This window comes from Rhea americana, unplaced genomic scaffold (genome assembly GCF_003343005.1).
Source record: "Rhea americana isolate MKP2758 unplaced genomic scaffold, rheAme1 scaffold_142, whole genome shotgun sequence".
NCBI lineage: Eukaryota > Metazoa > Chordata > Aves > Rheiformes > Rheidae > Rhea > Rhea americana.
Genome location: NW_028185506.1, coordinates 2421236 through 2429785, shown reverse-complemented (window position 1 = coordinate 2429785; position 8550 = coordinate 2421236).

The following is an 8550-nucleotide window of genomic DNA, read 5'->3' as shown; positions in this document are numbered from 1 at the left end:
ACAGAAAAACTTTTCAGGACAGCTGACACATTTTCTGAGGGGAACATATGAGGTGATAGGAATCATGGAGATGGTGCATTCACTAGTCATAGGTACAACATCACCATGCTGCAGGGGAGGTTTAAGCCTGTGTCCTGCTCAACATAGCCATTATGTTGGCTGTTATCTGCTAAAGTAACTCTCTGGGAATATAGGCATAGCTTGCTGCCAGCCCTTGATCCAACTCCTGTCTGTATTGCAAAGAATGGACTGTCTTCACAGTACCTTGAAACCATCCTTTATATTCTGCACCTGTTGGGTTGTTCCTATTGAGCTTATTTTCTTTTGAATTTTCCCCTACAGAACCATCATAAATGTTGAACATGTGATCAAGTACCCTATTTTCTTCCGTGATTCAGTCTCAGAAAGGGCTATTTTACCTTACTACTCACAGTGGAAGCCTGCGATGTCGTTTGAGCTAGTGTCTGATTCTTTGTTTCTTTTCATAGCACTTATCTCCAGATCTGTACCATAATCATGTACCCCTTTCCATCAATAAACCTTCCTTTTATATTGGGCAATCCCAGAGTCACAGAATGGATATTTTAATGACACTCCACATGGTTGGGGCAGGAAGAGGAGAGGAACATATTTGCCCTGGCTGTAGCACCTAGCTTGCTCTCCCAGCTACAGTTCATAACTGCTGGCAACTACTATAATACACAGTATATTCAGTCACAGCCCAGTTTTCCATTTTCTGAGTTTAGAGCTGATTTCTCATGGCAACTGAGCAGTCCTACCCAGAGATTATCTCTACACCTTTAATAAAAAAAGTACCCTTCCAGGGTCTTGTAGCATGTACTGCTCAGTGCAGGCCTCAAGGCTCATCCAGCCCACAAAGCATACTGTAAATCAGAGGGAAGGCAGATTGCAGTTCCATCTGCACACACCTGTTGATGAAAAGAAATTGAATGCTGCTAGAGGTATCATTGCTGACCTCTGATTCAGAGAGCAATCAATTTTATACTCCTTTATCAAAGAGTGAGCTGGTCACTACAGGTGCCCTGACAGAAGGGACGAAGGAATGGGAAGACTGGGTAATAATGCCTGAAAGAGGGATTTGCAAAGAGTGGTTCTGTTCTTGCTCTTCAGGAAATATGAATGCTTCTGCTCTTATCCACGAAGAATAACCACACCTGCAGCCCTTGCCCAAAGCATGTAGGGACCTGATGGCACCTGGCTGGAGAGGGGTGCATCGGGCCCATGTCTGGCAGCAAGGCGGCGCGGCAGAGCTGACGCGCAGCGCCGCCCTCGTCCAGCGGGTGGCGCCGCAGCTCCATGCCGCGGTGCCGGGCGCTGCGCGGCTGCTCAGGTGTGCTGCGCGCAGCATCGCGCAGCTCTGCGGTGCTGCTCCCGAGAGAGCGTTAGTTCCAGTAAAGCTGATCACCCTCTCTCCTCTGAGCCCAGGAAGCCTAGCATGGCAGCGAGATGGCTGGAGAGCTGGGGGGCTCGGAGCAGGCTGTGGTGTGCAAAGCCCTGTGCTCCAAGACCTTTTTTTTTTTTTTTTTTTTTTTTTTTTTTTTTTTTTTTTTTTTTTTTTTTTGGGGGGGGGGGGTGCGGGGGGCGAAATAGGAGTGCTGCAGTGTTTGCTCCTGCATCTTGCAGAAAGAAATTGGTTTCTCAGTTAAGCTAGAAACAGAAGTGCAGAAATAGAACCATGTTCAGCACTGGAGAAAGATTGTTGTGAAACAGCTTAGATATCAATGAGATCCAGCCCAACATCTAGTTTATTTTCAGGATTTTATAGGGTAGTGATTTACACGCTGCGAGATTCTCCTTACTGCAGACTGACCATCCACCATGCTCACCTTCAGCGTTGGATGTTGGTCTCATATGTTGTCTTTGGTTAAGACCACTGTACTCGATAGGACTGACTAGGTCCTGAACACAGATGTTTCTCAATCAGAAATGAAAAGACTTCAAGAAAGAGCCCATCACTTAATAAATTTCCTCACAGACAGTTGCCTGTTGAGCTGTTTGAGTATGTGACATTACAAAATAAAGTGTCAAGTCTAAAGCTACCCAGTAAATGGGCCAGAAGCTCTGTATTTATACAGAGCACACTAACATTTCTTGACTGAGTGTCGTTGTAACGTGCTTCGTGGTGTTTTCTAGCATGCTGTGTACCACTCAAACTGCAGCCAGTGGTTTCATACTAAACATAATGAACTCAGAATTTGATAGAGTAATTTGTGATTTACAATCTGCRTTAAAGAACAGTAAAATGGACACTAGAGAAAGGGGAGAGGAATGGGGAAAAAAAGATGTGTYATTTAGGTGTATAAACGATAGTTTGAGTGAAGATGAGGACAGTTCAAATGCTGAGGACTTATATGTATTTAGAGAAGAATTGAAAAGGGGGATCAATTTCACTGGAGAATTTGAAAATGATGTGTGTACTCTTAGGATTCATTGTCTATGTGTGTTTTTTAGAATTGTGAAGAGTTATCCATTCAGGATCTGCACGATACCAATGTTACAAAAAGCCATTTGATAAAATTTCATAGACAAGAGGAATTTGTGGGGCATTAAATTGCTTTGGATAGAGTGCAGATTTCTATCTTAAACTCCAAAATTAAGACTTTACTGGCAGTAGCAGGGAAGTAAGGAAGACTATGAATTTTGCTTTCCTGGCACACTCAAACAGTAACAACTAGGCTACATTCTGCTTTAATTTATATCAACATCAAACARGACTAGCAAGTGAAATCAATAGTTAGAACAACAGGGTTGAAGAGGAGAGCAGTATGAATATATGTGGACATAGGATGTGCATCTTTCTGGGGCTTCTGAGGTCATTAAACCAAGGTTACACTTTGTCTCACATGAAACTCATAAAAATTCCTCTTCAGGTCTAGCCAAAAGTTATTCTGTTCAGCCAAACATATTTTTCTGGGAAGAAACGGGATTCGGGGAGGGGGGGAGAAAAAAAAAGTACATTTTTATCATTCTTGTAGAGCCTTCTTTTCTTCTTAGGCCAAAAATGAACTATTAAAGCATCAAAAGCATATTTCCTACTGCAGGCTTTTCCTCTTCATACTGGAAAAGTAATAGTTATAACCTGATTTTACCTTGTGACTGTCCAACTGATAATTGCTGGTTGCAGACAGATCTAATAAACATCCCATTCTCAGACTTCCTCCAGATTTTCACATGCAGGCCATGCTCTTCCTGGCTCTGTGTTTATACAGGGAACAGCAATATTTCCCAAAATATATTCCAACACCTCCCAGAGGTTCTGGAACCTGGATGTCTTGTTTTAGCTACATGCTTCATGGCATGTACCTGAAATCAAAAGAAATTTATTACAGAGACTGAATGCCATTTCTTCTTCTCTAATCCAATAACCTTGAAGTACTGTATTATTCAATCACAGAGATTTAGAAAGTGTTCTAGGCCTCAGAGGGACAGAATGACTTTAATTTTGTCAAGGCTAGACAAACTTGATTTCCCCAGGTATGAGAAAATCAGGCCCACTGGCCCAAGAGGTGCTACAAACTGCCATACTGCTACCATCTCCACGGCACAGACGATGGCTTACTTACTGTGCTCAAGTGATGCACAGTTCAGTTTATAAAAGCTCTCAGAGAATGGAGATAGTTATGAGTATCCAGTGAAACTGGTATGCAGATCGTTGGACTAAATYAGCAACACAGAAAAAGCAACAGAGAAATTAGAAATACAGAATTTCATTGTAGTATTCTGCCAGCCCCTTCGTGCCAGCCGTGAAGCTCCTGGCTGTCCTATAGCTTTGTGCATTAAAAATGCTTTTAAAGCTATTCAGAAAAGCACATCCATATGAGTAAGAAAGGGACAAGAAAGCATATGATCACATGAGAATGTCTGTGACTAAAATGCTCCATCATATTTACTTTCGTATGTGTTTAAACCTTCTCTGCAGTGATATTTGTGTCATGGGGTCAATGAATTGCTTTACTACTCATGTGGCATTCACACTGAAGAATCTGCTAAAGGCTGATGTGATGGCCTAGAAAAAAAAGAGGACTTGTAAATGCCGCACATGTTCTGAAAATTAAACATGACCCTTTTTACTATAGATGATGAGTCTCCCCCACAATGTGGGCAGCAGGATGCAAAATCTAGAGAAAAAAACAAATTAATCTTTCCTGGAAGKATGAACTCCAGTGCATTCCCTTCCTGAGGCCTTTCTGTCACTAACCCAATGCTCTCATTTGAAAAATCAGTGCTTGGTCCAGGGCATTTGGTTACTACACCTTTTGGCTCAGACCTACTGTGATCCCCTTCAGTGTAAAATGTAATAATACCAAATTGTTAAACAATAGTACAGCAAATACTATACTGTATGACTTCTCTTGTTTTTCAAATCTTGTTTAATATTTACCAATGTTCAGGTCTTCTCCTGAGCACTCTCAGTCTGTGYCAAATATGAAGTGTGTCAGTACAGACCAACCAATTTGTTGATTAGAGATGACCAGAAACATTCCAGAGGAACCGTCTATCAAAAAATGATGTTGTGTTAAAATGATMTAAGAAAACAACTGAGCTTACCTTGCTCTCTGATCATTCCTCTACTGAGTTCATTTACCAACCCCATGGTGGGCTGTTAGGGAGGTATATCCATGTGTACAGTCAGATGACCCACGCCACCTGATTCATCAATCAGGTAGCATGGAGGCCTGGCCACTTCTGTGGCACCACTGGCTGTGAAATCACAGCATCACAAAAGAACTCTCTTTTCCTATGAAAAAGAAAAAGTTTCCATTTTCCTGAAATTATTATTTTTTTCTCTTTCTCACTCATCCACAATTGTAATTGTTTATTCAGAGTTACCATCAAAGGTTTTGGATCTTCTCAATAAATTCCTCACATGGAGAAGCAGCATATTTTCAGCTAGTCATGCAGCTAAACAGTAGGACATTTTTTCTCTGCTCAGTCTCCTAAAGGGTCACTTTTTTAGAGTCAAGGAGATCCTAAAAACAAAACAAAAGCAATATAATAAATACAGGACCTACAAACTTCCTTCAAGGAAAGGCATCACATGTCCCCTTCCTGTTCTTCTTGTGACTTCAATGCACAGGTCTCCTGCTGCCCTTCACTTCTGCCCTGTAGTCCTCTTCTACGCCTTCCACTATACCAGCGTTCCTGATGGGCAAACCAGGACCTCCCTTAAGAACATGATTTCAGCAGGGCTTCCTAACCCTGTGTTGCTACACTGTGTATATAACCTGACAGCAGGGAGATTAAAAAAAATCATGTTTGAGAGTGAAAGGAGAGTAAATATGAACACGACAGGCAAAGCTGGAAGGAATAAAAGTCACCATACTCTCTACTGGCAGGGCTCTGTGTGCATGCTGTTAAACTGCTAACCTCACACATTTTTTTCAGCCTCCTACTCTCTGGCTCAGTACCCACTGGGAGGTGAAGGCTAGGTTATTACCAGAGGCAATTGCATAAGTGCACCACACATTCACCTTTTCTATTTCACTTTACTGGAAGTGACCAGCTTTAGGCCCCCCTGGTTTGACATTGTCAGCTGACATCTATTCTTCCCATTCCTGTCCTTCCTGTCAAGACAAGATGTATCCACAGTTACACAGTGACCTAAACTCTATGCTAAAGTAAAGCACATCTGAGAAGTCTTATGCAACAAGCATGGGATGCACAGCTAGCTCTCTACTCACACCCCTTCCTTCCTGCGCAGCTTAAGCTAAGCCTTGTGCATTTACACCTCGTCCTGTTGCTCACTGAACACTTGCTTCCAGTGCAGGATATTCCAAAACAGGAGGGAAGTGCAGTGTTGTAATGCAGTCAAGGCAGGCTATGTAGTAGGACACTGTGATCAAAAGAGCCCTGCTAAATTACATGTTTTCCAGCTGCATTCTAGCATCGCAGCTACTTTCAGGGAAAGCTAATCCTTTCTGTGATCCAAAGGGCTAAACATAGCCAACTCTGTAATGCCTAACAAGATGGAATAGAATAATACAGAGGCATATGGGAAAGGATTAACTATAAGAATATGTGATTTCCTAGCCTTCTACTCCATTAGAACATTTTGTGTTGCTTTCTTTTAGCATCTTCCATCAGAGGATCTCAAGAGTCTGAACAAACATTTACGTGGTAAATCCCACATCACTGCATTGGAGAGAGATCCATGTCAAGAGCACCAAATTAAAGCTGGCTTAGCTGCAGCACAGAGAGAGGCCAGGTCTTGCCTAGTGTTAGCCAGCAAGTCAGAAACTGAGCTAAGCATAAAAGCGTTTCCTCCCATTTGCGAGTGTCTATAGCAGAAGGCCAACATTCCCTCCCAGGACTAATAGAACAGCAATGCCCATGGCACAACCATCAGAGAAAACTTGTATTGCAGAGGGCAAGTACAACTTACTCCAGCTGGCAGGTAGCATTGACACAGCTTACTGCTGTTCTTTTCAGCAAGGCCATTCAGCCAGGAGAGGGCCAGTGATTTTGGTTTTCACCTTTTTGTAGCTGTATGAACTAACACCAAAAGCCAAATGAGAAAAATATTTGAGAAGTAAGGTCACACAGGATGCTTTGAAACACCTCTGCCATGTTAGCATGGTCTTCTTTTGTGAAGGCTTTCTTGCTGATGGTATTGTGCCATGAAGTTTAGACAATCTCCAGGGATGGAGATCCCACAGCTCCTGCTTTAGGGCTGCACCACCCTCAGGAGAAGTGTTTTTCTTCCTGCTGTCTAATCAGAATTTCCTTGGATGCAACTCGGCCTGTCACTTCTTGTCCACTTGTTGTGCACTTCTGAGAAGAGTCTGACTCCATCTTCATTCCACCTGTCTTGAACACCAACTTGGGAAAAGGCRGAGTCAGCTTCAAGAGGTGTCTTTATCTTATCTGAGAAGAAGCCCAAACAAAAAAATCACAAAGATAAGGCTAAAGCTAAAAATAAATACGGAGTTTTATATACATTTTGAATATATTCTTATAGGGTAAAGTTTTGTCTGAAAAGAGGAGTAATATGGCATATGAAGAATACTCTYAATTGTACCAATTGCTGTTTTCAGACACATTTGTAAACACTTTGGATTTTCCCTTCCTTAGAAACAGTCTGAGGAATATGGATGTAATAACTTTTAATTCTTTATTACAGCAGGAACTTTCTTCATTTCTATATAATACCAAATACATATCTCTGAGCATACAAATAGCTATTTTCTTATTTACTTATTTTAAAAAATCACATATATTGTTCACTTATTATCTTTAACRGATTTAACTGGGGATGTAATTGGAGTATTCCAACAAATGGTCTTATTCTGTGTGTACTGTATGCTATAAATCTCAGACAGACACACTGCAGATTTCTAATGTGTTAGAGTTAACAATCTTGTTCGCTGACTGTTTTGCAACATACAGTCTAGGTGTCTGTTAGGGCAAGAAAAAATTTTTGCATAGAGGTAATGTTTACTATTATTATAGTATAGCTGGGAAAAGTGGATAAAAGCTAATTCGSGTAGATCTTGCCCTACATATGGAATTGCCCAGCATCACACAGAGAGACAGTTACAGAACAAATTATAAAATCCAGCTACACATTTGGTTTGCGATTTATTCTACAAAGTACATTGAAATTAAAGTAATTCATTAGTATCTTTGCCGTAACTGAATTTGCTCATGTGTTCACGCAACACCACAGAAAGATATATAAGTTAATCTGCCACCAGGGCCTTCTGTCAGGTTAAGATATTCAACACAGCACTAAAGTTGATAATCTTTACTTATTTTTTTATAGTATCTCATTTGACTAAAAACTACATATCTTAATTTATTTGCATGCTGCAATTTGTATAATGTTCATATTTTCTGAGTTTTCCTAGTAAATTGTGTAAGTGTTTGTCTTCATTATGGCCTGTGAAATAGTTTGTTTCTCATCCAGTAAGAAGTACTTTTTTATCGTATGAAATTTGAAATAAATTGTTTGGGATTTGTTTGCTTTAGATACATAGACCAGGAAAAATAGTATCATTATTTGCATTTAAAATAAAAATAAATAAAAATATTTTAAAATATTTAATTGAAGAGGTGTTTTTTCTTAAACCTTTAGTTGCATAGGTAACAYAATTTTATTAATCTGAACTGTTGGTATAACACTGTCCCACATTTTACAATGACTATTTTCTCACCAGTCTCCATGTAAAGTTGATGCAGTTACTGGAGACATAGAGTCCTTTCCTAGATCCACTGGCTCTAAACAATCACCACAAAGCTTCCACCAGGTGCTCTTATGTGAAACTGCTTTGATCATCTCAGGCATGATAACTGATGTTCCCAAGAACTGTTCCCTGAGCTGCTTCTTTTAGAACAGGTCTCTGATGGAAAGCCGAAGGTTGAAATTTGGTTTGTTGCTTTGGTCTTGCTTCTAAGGCTGAGCATTATGCTCAGTCCTTGACGAGGACAGAATAGTAACATAGTAAAGAAACAGTACTCTTTCTTGGGATTATTTACATTTGTTAACAGTAGCTCTAAAATCGCTTAAGACTGTTGGGGCAGACAAGGATT